Consider the following 14,067-nt stretch of genomic DNA (forward strand, 5'->3'; position numbering starts at 1 on the left):
CAGATCCTCATTACCTCTCTGGTCTTTGGTCTACCCTCCTTCCAAAGAACATCCATTTATCTCCTAGAAATTAAACCTCCACCCCATACTTCCCTTCTCGAAGATCCTGAATGCCTCTTTCAGCTGAGGTTTCAGTCCAAACTCCTTAGCAAGGTCCTTCACAACCAGGTTCCTAACACGGTCTTCCTAGTATCATCTCTGGCCATGCTTTCACACACATTCTATGCTCCAGCCACATTCAGTTATTAATACATTCCCTGAAAACGTGTCTTTACCTGAAAGGCCCTTCTCTCTATATCACTGGCAAACTCCTGTATCTTTCAGGACATATCTCAAATGTCACCCCTTCAAAACACCTTCCCTGATTCTTTGAGCAGAGACACACCCATCTCTGTGTCCTTACAATGTTTAATAACTCTTCTTTGGTGTCGACCATCCTGAACTATGATTGCTCATATGTCTACTTCACTCATAGGGCTGCATACCCAAAGTGAAGTGACTCTGCCTTAAAGACCTCTGAATCTACAGAGCCCAGCATAATGCTTGATATGCAGTAAATGCCTTGAGGCACAGTAAATGTTTGCTAAATAGAAGACATACCTGGTAGTAGGAGGAGGGTTTCTTAACCTGGGGTTCACAGACAGGAGTCTATAGATAGGACGTCAGTGGGGTTTGTGAACTCGAATAGGAAAAAAAAAATCTCTTTTATTAATCTCTAACTGAAAATTATTATTCTATTCAAATTTAAGTGTAGGTAACATACCATTCTAGTATTAGCAGTATCTATGACTCTGTAACAACAGAAATCTCAAATATCTTTATATCATACTACAGTTGTTGCGTATAATCTTGAAGTAGGCTTTATGCGCATCATGTCTTTGAAATTGTAATTATCAGATCCATCACTAAATCTGATTTCTTAATGTGCTGATAAACAAGTATATGAGGCCGGGCGCGGTGGCTCAAGCCTGTAATCCCAGCACTTTGGGAGGCCGAGACGAGCGGATCACGAGGTCAGGAGATCGAGACCATCCTGGCTAACACGGTGAAACACCGTCTCTACTAAAAAGTACAAAAAACTAGCCGGGCGAGGTGGCGGGCGCCTGTAGTCCCAGCTACTCCGGAGGCTGAGCCAGGAGAATGGCGTAAACCCGGGAGGCGGAGCTTGCAGTGAGCAGAGATCCGGCCACCGCACTCCAGCCTGGGTGACAGAGCGAGACTCCGTCTCAAAAAAAAAAAAAAAAAAACAAGTATATGAATATTAGATTTGTATATGTTGGAAACTATATTTCCATATAATTGGTGTTCCTTATAATTCAATGTACTTTATTTTATACAACTAAAAAATATTATTCTGAAAGGGGTCCATGGCACAGATAAGGTCAGGTCTTCCTTCATTAGAAAAACCCAGGTGGCTCACGCCTGTAATCCCAGCATTTTGGGAGGCCGAGGTGGGCAGATCACTTGAGCTAAGGAGCTCAAGACCAGCCTGAGCAACATGTTGAAATCCCATCTCCACAAATTAAAAAAAAAAAAGAAAAGAAAAACCCAGAACAAATGAATTGTGTTGCAGTATATACATATGGTATTGACAATCTTATTTTATATTTGCCCTCATAACCTTTCTGTTCATTAATTCTCTTTGATTATATGGGGCCCTGGACCTATTTTCCATGACTAGTTTGCATATTTCCTTCAGAACTCTCCCATAGCCCACGCGAACTTTGAATTTTTCTCTAACATGATCCAACTTCAATTAACAAAATAGACACTCTGGGTCTTTACAATTTTTCACTTTTCTTTTTTAGGATTTTGTGTCCCTTTGTGGTAAACACCTAGAAGAGAAGAAGTATTTCTTTTTTCTTTTTTTTTTTTTAGACAGTGTCTTACTCTGTAATCCAGGCTGGAATATCATGGAACGATCACAGCACGGCTCATTGCAGCCTTGGCCTCCCAGGCTCAAGCGATCCTTCCACCTCAGCCTCCTGAGTGGCTGGGACTAAAAGTACAAGCCACATCAGGTGGCTAATTTTTTTTATTTTTTTGTAGAGATGGGGTCTCCCAGCTCCTGGGCTCAAGCAATCCTCCCGCCTTGGCCTCCCAAAGTGCTGGGATTACAGGCATGAGCCACTATGGCTGGCCGGAGCATCTCTTAAAACTCTACAAAGTTAGAAGGTCTCAAAGACAACAACTTTGCACAATTAGAGATGAGCCAGGAAATACCAAAAAACTGGCTGCCTACCCTCTTTTGTATTCCCTTCAGCCTTTGTATTGCCAAAGTCATTAAAGGAACAAAACAAATTTAATAGTTATCTGGTATATACTGTTACGCTTCACTTCTTATTGTTTTTGTTTGTTTGCTTTTAGTTTCATCACAAGAATGTTATGGTTCATTTCTTAACACCTTTCTCCCAGCTAGCAAACTCCTTTAAGGCAATGTGTTTAGTGAGCAGGCAGCTGACCATTTCCAGTAGACCCTCTGCTACTAACTTGTAAGATCTTGAAAAGTCAACTTTACCTTTCTGTTTCAGCTAAAATCACTACCTGATTTGAAATCTTTACTTGATCTCTCAGGCCTTTGTAGTTTTTATACATTCACTCTTCTTCACCATTTTACTGGCTTCAATAACGCCTTTCGGATGACCTCTCCAGGTGACCCTGCTCTTAAGCTGTGGGCTGTCCCCTTCCAGGGAAGACACCTTGGGTCACCGCCCCCAAACAGCCGGGTCCCTCCTTTTAAAGACACACACAATTCCCTAAGTTGATAAAGGTTCTTTCCTTTCTTGCCAACCAGTTCCACTCTCTGTGCCTCTTTTGCCGGTCAGCTCCTGCACCCAAACCTCAGTCCCCTTTTGTCCCCCTTTTCTCTCATCAAACACCTCCTTTTTCCTGTTGCTTCCCCCAATAGGGGGTGGAGGATGCTTGGAACGTAAGTCTTCAGAGCCTTGGGAGTTATACAGCTTTGCAAATCAGCCCCAGTACCCCAAGGACTGCCCCAATCTGATACCAGCGTCTGTACCCAAAGGGCCCTCATTCCTCATCCATCACCTCCTTCCCTCCCCGCAAAGAACTGCTCCAGCCCTGACAGCCTAAGCTTGGCCCCCATGCCTCCACCCCAATCACCAGGTTCTACCTGCACTAGTGCCCTAAGCCCGCCTAAGGCCTAACCCAGTTCCACGTCCTGCCATCCTCTCAGCCCATGGACCCCAATCCTGGTTCCTTTCGGATCCAGTGTTCCTTCTCCACGACCCTGACCACGACCCCACTACTGGCTCCCGCCTGTTCCCCGGGCCTGGAGCGCCACCCCGTGCAGACCCCGGCCAGCCCTGCACTCCCTCAGTGCGCCGGCCCCAGCGCCCAGCACCCTCCCCACCCCGCCGGGCCGCCGCTCCCTCCAGCGCCCCCGCCCGCAGGCCTGGGGCCCGCTCCCCAACATGGCGACGGGGACATAAGCGCGGCGGGCGGGGCGGCTCCGGGCCGGGCCCGCACTCAGACCGTGCCACTCGGTCGCCCGGCGCCATTTTCCCGCGCCGGGCCCGGGCGGCGCCTCCTCCCCGCGAAGCCAGCCCGACAAGGACCGCGGACACCCGGCGGGCCCACCCCTTACGGGCCCGCGCCGCCGTCGTCTCACCTGAGCGCGGCCCCAGCCCTCCCGGGCGGGCCTTGGAGCGCCAGCCCCGGCCGTGCGTGCCCGCCGCCCTCCGTGCGTCCGTCCGTCAGTCCTCGCGTGCGCCCGTCTGTCCGGCCACCCGCGCCCGGCCGCCCGCAGCCCGACCCGGCAGGGCCTCACCGAGCCGGCGGGGAGGGGGATGGGCCGGACCGGGCCGGGGAGGGAGGGGGAGGGAGGGAAAGAGGGAGGGAGCGCCAGAGGGGGCGGGGCGGACTCGAGGGGCGGGGCATTGCCCACGTGACCAGACGTCCCCGGGAGCGCGAGGTGGAGTGCGCGCCAGCTCGCTTGGGTGCTGTGAGCTTAATGCTGGGATCTCGTGGGTTTCTGTCGGCTTCCCAGTGCTATTCTCTCGCCAGTGAGTCCCGCTGGGGAAACACACACCGAACAGCCTTTTGCGAGCGCACTGAGTATCCTTGGAAATGGCAACTCCAAACCTCAGTTTACCCATCTGAAATATGGGGAAAATCATAGTTCTTGTGAGGAGGAAATGGAGGTAGGCATGGAAGGCACTTGTCACCGTGCCTGACACATAGTGTCTAATAATAAGCTTAATGGGATATAGATAAAAGCTTTCACTATTATTTGCCTCTAAATCCCTCTCTTCTTTTTCCCATCATTACCTCCCTAGCAAGCTAAAATGCTCAGGAAATAGAATTATTGATCGAACGAGTGTGGCCCCTCCCCACTTCCCAAATGTAGAAAGGCCTCCTCAGCACTGGCCTTGACGTCTGTCATACAGGCCTGGATTCATATCTGGCTTTCACTCTTTTTTTTAAATTTTTTGGGCCGGGCGCGGTGGCTCAAGCCTGTAATCCCAGCACTTTGGGAGGCCGAGACGGGCGGATCACGAGGTCAGGAGATCGGGACCATCCTGGCTAACACGGTGAAACCCCGTCTCTACTAAAAAATACAAAAAACTAGCCGGGCGTGGTGGCGGGCGCCTGTAGTCCCAGCTACTCGGGAGGCTGTGGCAGGAGAATGGCGTAAACCCGGGAGGCGGAGCTTGCAGTGAGCTGAGATCCAGCCACTGCACTCCAGCCTGGGCGACAGAGCGAGACCACGTCTCAAAAAAAAAAAAAAATTTTTGTTTTTGTTTTCTTTTTTCCCACACTACACTGATGTATTTTTTAAATTTTTGTAAGTACGTAGTAGGTGAATATATTTATGGGGTACATGAGATTTTGATACAGGCATACATCATGTAATAATCACATCATGGTAAATGGGGTATCTAGCACCTCAAGCATTTATCCTTTGTGTTACAAACAACCCAATTACACTCTAGTTATTTTAAAATGTACAGCTAAATTGTGTGTGTGTGGTTTTTGTGTTTTTTTTTTTTTTTGAGACAGTCTCACTATGTCGCCCAGGCTGAAGTGCAGTGGCGCGATCTCGGCTCACTGTAACCTCCGCCTCCCTGTTTCAAGGGATTCTCCTGCCTCAGGCTCCTGAGTAGCTGGAACTACAGGCGCCTGCCGCCACACCCAGCTAATTTTTGTATATTTTTTAAGTAGAGATGGGGTTTCGCCATATTGGCCAGGCTGGTCTCGAACTCCTGACCTCATGATCTGCCTGCCTCAGCCCCTCAAAGTGCTGGGATTATAGGCGTGAGCCACCGCACCCGGCCAATTGTTTTGTACTATAGTCACCTTCTTGTGCTAGCAAATACTAGGTCTTATACATTCTTTGTAACTATTCTTTTGTCATTCCCGCTTCTCACCCACCTCCCCACTAACCTTACCAGCCTCTGGTAACCCTCCTTTTATTCTCTATCTCCATGAGTTCAATTGTTTTAATTTTTCGCTCCTGGCTGGGTGCGGTGGCTCACACCTGTATCCTAGCACTTTGGGAGGCCAAGACTGGTGGATCACCTGAGGTCAGGAGTTCAAGACCAGCCTGGCCAACATGGTGAAACCCTGTCTCTACTAAAATACAAAAACTAGCTGGGCATGATGGCGAGTGCCTGTAATCCCAGCTACTCAGGAGGCTGAGACGGGAGAATCTCTTGAACCTGGGAGATGGTGGTTGCGGTGAGCTGAGATCGCGCCACTGCACTCTAACCTGGGCAGCTGAGTGAGACTCCGTCCCAAAAAAAAAAATAAAAAATTTGTTGCTTCCACAAATAAGTGAGAATATGTGAAGTTTGTGTTTCTGTACCTGGCTTCTTTCACGTAACATAATGACCTCCAGTTCCATCCATATTGTTGCAAATAACAGGATCTCACTTTTTAAATGGCAGAATAGTATTCCATTGTGTATATGCACATTTTATTTATCCATTCATCTGTTGATGGACACTTAGGCTGCTTCCAAATCTTGGCTATTGTGAATAGGGCTGCAGTAAACATGCGAGTGCGGATCTTTTCCATACACTGATTTCCTTTTTTCTGGTGTATACCTAAGAGTGGGATTGCTGGATGGTATGGTAGCTGTCTTTGGCTTTTGCTCTTGATAGCTGTCCTTGCCTCTCTGAACTTGAGCTTCTTTATCTGTAAAATGGGAGTTAGGGGTCTGTTCTGAGCATCACAGGAGATGGAGGATGAGCAGGTAGATGTAAACTAATTAAACAGATCAGTCCTACTGATCCCATAGAAGAAAGGGAGTCAGGAACCCTTTCATTCCATCTATATTTACTGAGTACACACAGTGTGCTTGAACTGGGATACCCACCATCTTTTCGCATTACCCTGACCGCCCTCTAATCTATTCTCCAACCTGCTGTCAGAGTAATGTTTCTAATGATCAGAAATCTGATCATGTCACTACCCTACTTAAAAGTATCTGATGATGGCCAGGTACAGTGGCTCGTGCCTATAATCCCAACACTTTGGGAGGCTGAGGCAGGTGGATCGCTTGAGCCCGGAGTTCGAGACTACCCTGAGCAACATGGCAAACCCTGTCTCAACAAAAAATACAAAAATGGCTGGGCTCAGTGGCTCACACCTGTAATCCCAGCACTTTGGGAGGTCAAGGTGGGCGGATCACCTCAGCTCGGAAGTTCGAGACTAGCCTGGCAACATGGCGAAACCCCATCTCTACTAAAAATACAAAAATTAGCTGGGCATGATGGTGCACACCTGTAGTCCCAGCTACTCGGGAGGCTGAGGCATGAGGCAAGAATCACATGGGCTGGGAGGTAGAGGCTTCAGTGAGCCGAGATAACACCAGTGCACTCCTGCCTGGGTGGCAAAGGGAGACCGTGTCTCAAGAAAACAAGACAAAAACATAGCAGGCATGGTGCTGCACGCCTGTGACCCAAGTCACACGGGAGGTTGAGGTGGGAGGATTGCTTGAGCCTGGGAGGTTGAGGCTGCAGTAAGCTGAGATCATACCACTGCACTCCAGCCTGGGCAATAGAGTGAGACTCTGTCTCAAAAGAAAAAAAAAAAAAAATCTGATGGCTCTACATTGCTCTTAAGATAAAAGTCGGGCCGGGCGCGGTGGCTCAAGCCTGTAATCCCAGCACTTTGGGAGGCCGAGACGGGCGGATCACGAGGTCAGGAGTTTGAGACCATCCTGGCTAACACGGTGAAACCCCGTCTCTACTAAAAAATACAAAAAACTAGCCGGGCGAGGTGGTGGGCGCCTGTAGTCCCGGCTACTCGGGAGGCTGAGGCAGGAGAATGGCGTAAAAACCCGGGAGGCGGAGCTTGCAGTGAGCTGAGATCCGGCCACTGCACTCCAGCCTGGGCAATAGAGTGAGACTCTGTCTCAAAAGAAAAAAAAAAAAAAAAATCTGATGGCTCTACATTGCTCTTAAGATAAAAGTCAAATAAATGTTGGCCTCCTCACATCTCTAGATTTATCTCAGGGCCCTCTTCCCCTTTCTCTGGGTTGCAACTACAGTGATATTTCTTACACATTGTTCTCCCTCCCTTCTGAGAACCCTTGTACATGCTGATCCCCCGCCTGCAATGCTCTCCCCACTTAGATAACTCTCAGCCTTCAGATCCCAATTCAAACAGGGCTACTCCAAGGATACTTTACCTGACTCATTCCCAGACAGGTTTTCTTAGCACGATGTGCTTGTCCTCAATAGAATGTACTAAGTGATTATTACCTGTCTTTGCCACTAGACTATGGACACAATAAGGAAGAAAACCTTATCCATCTTGTTTAACACTGTTTCCTCAGCACATAGCACAGCGCCTGGCACAGAGTAGGTGCTCAATAAGTATTTGCTGCGTTTGTGAATCCTAAGCACAATGCTAGGTACTGGGCCCAAGAGGGCAGAGAAGAGCAAAGAGAACCACAGGCAACCGCAACAGGGGGGCACCTTAGACCTTTGAGCCTATGAAATTAACACCAAAGAAATTTAAAATATCCTGGGAAAAAAAACTTTTCTGAAGCTTTTTATTTTAACTTTTAAAAACTGAAATTTATACACAATAAAATGAAAAAATATTACGTGTATATCTAATAATTTTTTTGCTTACATTCCTGTGTTACCAACATCTAGATCAAGTTATAGATCTATCAACCCAGAAAGTTCTCATTTGTTCTCTTTTATATGTTCCCTTCCAATAAATACCTGCTCCCCCAAATGTAACCATTATTCCGACTTCTAGCACCGTAGATTAACTTTGACAGTTCTTGATCTCCATAGAAACAGAACCAAACAGTTTGTACTTTTGTGTTAGCCTGGAAATCTGACATAGCCAAAGAATGATTTTTTGGATAAAGATACAATGAATGAATGACTTGATTAATTTACCTGAAAGATTGAATGAAAAGCTCTGGCTACTTCCTCCTGTAGATACAGAGGTCTTGACAACAGCCAGCCCAGAGGCTGAGAAGACCTCATTGACATACTTCCAAACCCACAAAGACTTCTAGAGGTAAGAAAGCTCTGGAAGATTCCAGAAACTCTGCAATAAGACTGGGTGCTACGGCTCACGCCTGTAATTCCAGCACTTTGGGAGGCCAAGGCAGGAGGATTGCTTGAGTCCAGGAGTTCAAGACCAGCCTAGGCAACACAGTAAGACTTCATCTCTACAAAAAATTAAAAATTTAGCTGGCCATGGTCATGTGTGCCCGTAATCCCAACTATTCATGAGATTGAGGTGAGGTGGAAGGATCACTTGAGCCTGGGAATTGGAGGCTACAGTGAGCCAAGATCATATCACTGCTCTCCAGCCTGGGTGACAGAGTAAGACCCTGTCTCAAAAAAAAAAGGCAAAGGACTTGAATAGACATTTCTTCAAAGAAGATATACAAATGACTAATAAGCACGCAAAAAGATGTTCAATCTCTGTAGTCATTAAAGAAATGCAAATCAAAACCATAATGAGATACCACTTCATACCCATTTTATTTATTTATTTATTTATTTATTTATTTATTTATTTATTGAGACAGAATCTCTGTCGCCCAGCCTGGAGTGCAGTGGTGTGATCTCAGCTCACTGCAACCTCCGCCTCCCAGGTTCAAGCAATTCTTGTGCCTCAGCCCCTGAAGTAGCTGGAATTACAGGCGCGCACCACCATGGCCAGCTAATTTTTGTATTTTTCGTAGAGACAGAGTTTCGCCATGTTGCCCAGGCTGGTCTCAAACTCTCCTGAGCTCAGGCAATCTGCCTGCCTCGGCCTCCCAATGTGTTAGGATTACAGGCATGAGCCACGGCGCCCAGCCGCTGTTATTTTTTTAAAAGGCAAAAAATAACAAGTTTTGGCAAGGATGTGGAGAAATTAGGACTTTTATGCATTGCTGGTGGGAATGTATTTTGTTTTTGTTTTTTGTTTTTCTTTGAGACAGTCTTGCTCTGTCATCCAGGCTGGAGTGCAGTGGTGCAATCTCAGCTCACTGCAACCTCTGCCTCCCAGGTTCAAGCAATTCTCATACCCCAGCCTCTAGAGTAGCTGGGATTACAGGCATGCGCCATCATGCCCAGCTAATCTTTGCATTTTTTGTAGAGACTAGGTTTCACGCTGTTGCCCAGGCTAGTCTCCAACTCCTAGGCTCAAGTGTTCCACCTGCCTTGGCCTCCCAAAATGCTGAGATTACAGGCGTGAGCCACCACACCCAGATAGGAATGTAAATTGATGCAGCCATGGTGGAAAACAGTTTGGCATTTCCTCAAAAAGTTAAACATAGGCGCCCCCATAATCCCAGCTACTTGGGAGGCTAGGGCGGGAGGATCACTTAAACCCAGGAGTTTGAGTCAAACCTGGGCAACATAGCAAGACCCAGTCTCAAGGAAAAAATAAGGATTACCCTATGAGCCAGTAATTCCACTTCTGGATACTTATCCAAAATAAGTGAAATCACATTAGTACCACTGTACTCCAGCCTGGGTGACAGATGAGCTCCTGTCTCAAAGTTTAAAAATAAATAAACAAGCCAGGTGTGGCAGCACATACCTGTGGTCCCAGCTACCCAGGAGGCTGAGGCGGGAGGATCAGTTGAGCCCTGGAGGTTGAGGCTGCAGTGAGCCATGTTTCCATTCCTGCATTCCAGCCTGGGTGATGGAGCAAACCTCTGTTTCCAAATAAAATTTAAAAAATAAAAAAGAAGTGAAAGCAGAGTTTCAAAGAGATATTTGTGCACCCCTGTTCAAAGCAGCATTGTTCACAATAACCAACATGTAGAAGCAACCCACATATCTATGGACAGTTAAATAGATAAGCAAAATGTGGTCTATACATACAATGGAACATCGCTCAACCTTCATAAAGGAAGGAAATTCTGACACAACGTACAACATGGATGAACCTTGAAGACATTATGCTAAGTGAAATAAGTCAGTCACAAAAGGACAAATATTGTATGATTCCTCCTATATGAGGTTCCTAAAGTAGCCAAATTCGTAAAGACAGAAAGTGGAGTGGTTGCCAAGGGCTAGAGGGAGAGGGAATGGGAAGTTTGTGTTCAATGGGCGTGAAGTTTCAGTAGGGGAAAACAAAAAAGTTCTGGAGGTAGATGGTGGTGATGGTTGCATGTGAATATACTTAATGCCACCAAATTATAGGCTTAAAAATGGTTAAAATGGCAAATTTTATGTTATATATATTTTACCATACACACATACACAAAAGATTCCAGAGCCACTATCCTAATTTTTTCACCTTGATGTCCATGTCCTTAAGCCAAGGGTCATGGGTATTCCTGGGATCTGCAAGAATGCAAGATGCTGAGAAGACAGGGGCCCATTGGGCACCTGCGGATCCTGTAGGTAAAAATAGTAGGAGCCTAGGCAACACAAATACTTGTTGCCTGCAGGCAGGCAGCAAAGGAACAAAAACAGGCCATGAACTAGCAGATAGTATAGCATAATGATTACAATATTGGGCTCTGAAGCTGAAACACTCAAGTTCAGATTCTAGCTCTGCCATTTATTAGCTGTGTGATCTTGGGCAAATCCAACTTCTACGTTATACAGATAAAGAAGCTGCAACCGGGAGGAGATAAATGACTTGTCTAACAGGGTCCAAAGTATTTTCTCCTTTATATTGTTTAAAAATCTTTACATGGCTTTGTTTCGTTTTGTGTCCCCAGTAGACTGTAAGCTCCCCAAGGAAGCTATGTTTGTAATAGCATCACTTGAAATGTAACTTCTTTGTGCTTCAGTTGCCTCACCTATGGGATGCAGAGAATAAGGGCTCCTACCCCATAAGGTTGTCAAGCATATTAATGAATTTATACCTAGAAATGTTTAGGAGAAACCTTAGTGCATATGATAGTCTCAACAAGCAATAGATTGAGAGAGGCTTCTGAAGAGGTGATCAGGCTACTTCATAAAATGTTTTGAGCAAGAAAAACAGTCCTAAAACATCCAGGATTGTTCTAGATTTGGACTAGAGTGAAGAAAATCAATTGTTCTTTGATAATTTGATTTGTATTTATTGGACTTCTACTTTCATGTATGTCTAAATAGGCTTAAGCTTTGCAGTGATAAGACTGACAGTGAATACTTCAATGATGTGTTTAAGAAAAACAGTAACAAAACAGGGGAAAAAAAGAAAGAACAAAACCACCTAGAAAGTGTCTACATTTTACTGTCTGCAGGGTTCGTCACAACAGTGCCAAATCACAGACTTAACACATTTAGTTGGATGAATTTTGCCCTGAAGAAGGATATCACTTTTTTTTTTGACAGTTTATTTATTCATCTACCTTCTCCTCTTCCTCCTCCTCTTCTTCATCTTCCTCTTCCATCTTTTCCCAGGCAACTTTAGCAGGACCTTTTGCGCCATCCAACTTTCCTTTCGACTTATAGTCAGCAACATCCTTCTCATACTTCATCAGTTTTGCCACCTTAGTGACATAAGGCTGCTTTTCACTGTCATTTAAGTTCTTCCACATCTCACCCAGCTTTTTTGCCACATCTCCAATAGAGATGCCGGGGTTTGTGGATTTCATCTTGGGGTGGAATTCTGAACAGAACAGGAAGAATCCAGACAGTGGCCTTTTGGGGGCATTAGGATCATTATTCTTGCCTCCCTTAGCTGGTCCATAATCCTTCCTTTCTGTATCATTGTGCACTTTATCTGCCTTTGCCATTTAATCGAATTTAGACTTCTCTCTCTTCTTTTTTTTTTTTTCTGAGATGGAGTTTTGCTCTTGTTGCCCAGGCTGAAGTGCAATGGCACGATCTCAGCTCACTGCAACCTCTGCCTCTTGGGTTCAAGCCATTCTCCTGCCTCAGCCTCCCCAGCAGCTAGGATTACAGGCACCCACCAACATGTCCAGCTAATTTTTTGTATTTTTAGTAGAGACGGGGTTTCACCGTGTTGGCCAGGCTGGTCTCAAACTCCTTACCTCAGGTGATCCACCCGCCTCACCCTCCCAAAGTGCTGAGATTACAGGCATAAGCTGCTGTGCCCGGCCTAGACTTCTCTTTCCCAGACATTGTCTTCCACCTCTTAGAGCACTTTTTGGAAAATTCTGCAAAATTGACAGGGACCTCTGGGTTTTTCTTATGTTCTTCTCTGCACATCTGTACAAAGAAGGCAAAAGCAGACATCTTGCCTCTTGGTTTCCTGGGGTTACCATTAGCCATCCTGACTGTATTGTTCACTAGTCTTGAAGGATATCACTTTTAAGTGGACACCATTCACATGATATTGTAATTTGTAAATTTATTATGATAATTTACCAGTAGATGGCAGTAAAATGCCTTGTTATTACAGAATCCGTTCATTGTAACAATTTTCAGACATATGGAAATAAAATGCCTTGAGAAGGGGGTCACTTCTGCTTTGCATAAAGACATACTACGGCGAGGCACAGTGGCTCATGCCTGTGAACCCAGCACTTTGGGAGGTGGAGGTAGGTGAATTGCATGAGTCCAGGAATTAAGAGACCAGCCAGGGCAACATGGTGAAACCTCATCTCTACAAAAAAATACAAAAATTAGCCAATCGTGGTGGTGCATCATGCCTGTAGCCCCAGCTCCATGTGAGGCTGAGATGGGAGGATCACTTGAGCCCGGGAAGCAGAGGTTGCAGTGAGCCAATATCGCACCACTGCACTCCAGCCTGGATGACAGAGTGAGACTCCATCTCAAAAAAAAGAAAAAAGAAAAAAGAAAAAAAAAAGTAGGGGGCTTACTATGGGCAAGCCATGGCTTGCTCTTCAGGAAAAAAAATATTGAAAAAATAGAAGAAATAGAGTAATCATTACACAATTTTAAAAAATGGAAGAGTATCAAGTGACCACATACACACACACAAAGGTGGGGGTGGGGGAGAAAAAAATCTGTTTTCAAAAATATTCTGAAATTGTAAAGCTTTTTATTAGAGTATAATATAAAGACATAAAAGTACAGAAATCATAAGTATAAAGCCTGATGAATTTCTACAAAGCCAACACACATGTCTAACACTGAAATCAAGAAATAGAACATTCAGCCCCAAAGAAGCCCCTTCTAGTCATTACCCACAGCCTCCAAGGGTAAACAGTATTTTGACTTCTAACTCCATAGATTAGTCTCACCAGGAGTTAAACTTATAGATTCATCTACATTGTTGCATGTAGTTGTAGCATGTTCATTTTCATTGCTGGGTAGCATCTCATTATTTATTTTTTATTTTTTTGAGACAGAGTCTTGCTCTGTCACCCAGGCTGGAGTGCAGTGTTGCAATCACAGGTCACTGGAGCCTTAACCTCTCACGCTCAAGTAATCTTTCTGCCTCAGCCTCCCTAGTAGCTAGGACCACAGGTGCATGCCACCACACCACGCTAATTTTTGTATTTTTTGTAGAGACGGGGTTTCACCATGTTGCCCAGCTTGGTCTCAAACTCCTGGGCTCAAGTGATCCTCCCACCTCTGCCACCCAGAGTGCTGGGATTACAGATGTGAGCCACCACACCTGGCCAGCATTTTATTGTTTGAATACACCATAATTTATCCATTCTACTGTTAATGGGCATGCGGGTTTCCACTTAGGAGCTATTTT

The 14,067-nt window shown here is 45.6% G+C and overlaps 1 protein-coding gene and 1 pseudogene across 13 annotated transcripts in view; both read right to left on the minus strand.

Annotated features, from left to right (window-relative positions):
- Positions 1 to 3,816, minus strand: part of NCOA6 (nuclear receptor coactivator 6) — a 119,066-nt gene extending 115,250 nt beyond the window's left edge. For all 13 annotated transcript variants that reach the window (XR_012419295.1, XR_012419294.1, XM_074005083.1 and 10 more), the window contains exon 1: positions 3,632 to 3,816. The gene's annotated coding sequence lies outside the window, so the exon portion shown is untranslated. The remainder of the gene's footprint in view (positions 1 to 3,631) is intronic.
- A 7,954-nt stretch (positions 3,817 to 11,770) lies between these two features.
- On the minus strand, positions 11,771 to 12,668 carry LOC123567297 (high mobility group protein B3-like; annotated as a pseudogene).
- Positions 12,669 to 14,067: the final 1,399 nt, after the last annotated feature.

Source organism: Macaca fascicularis, chromosome 10 (assembly GCF_037993035.2).
Source record: "Macaca fascicularis isolate 582-1 chromosome 10, T2T-MFA8v1.1".
NCBI classification, from domain to species: Eukaryota; Metazoa; Chordata; class Mammalia; order Primates; family Cercopithecidae; genus Macaca; species Macaca fascicularis.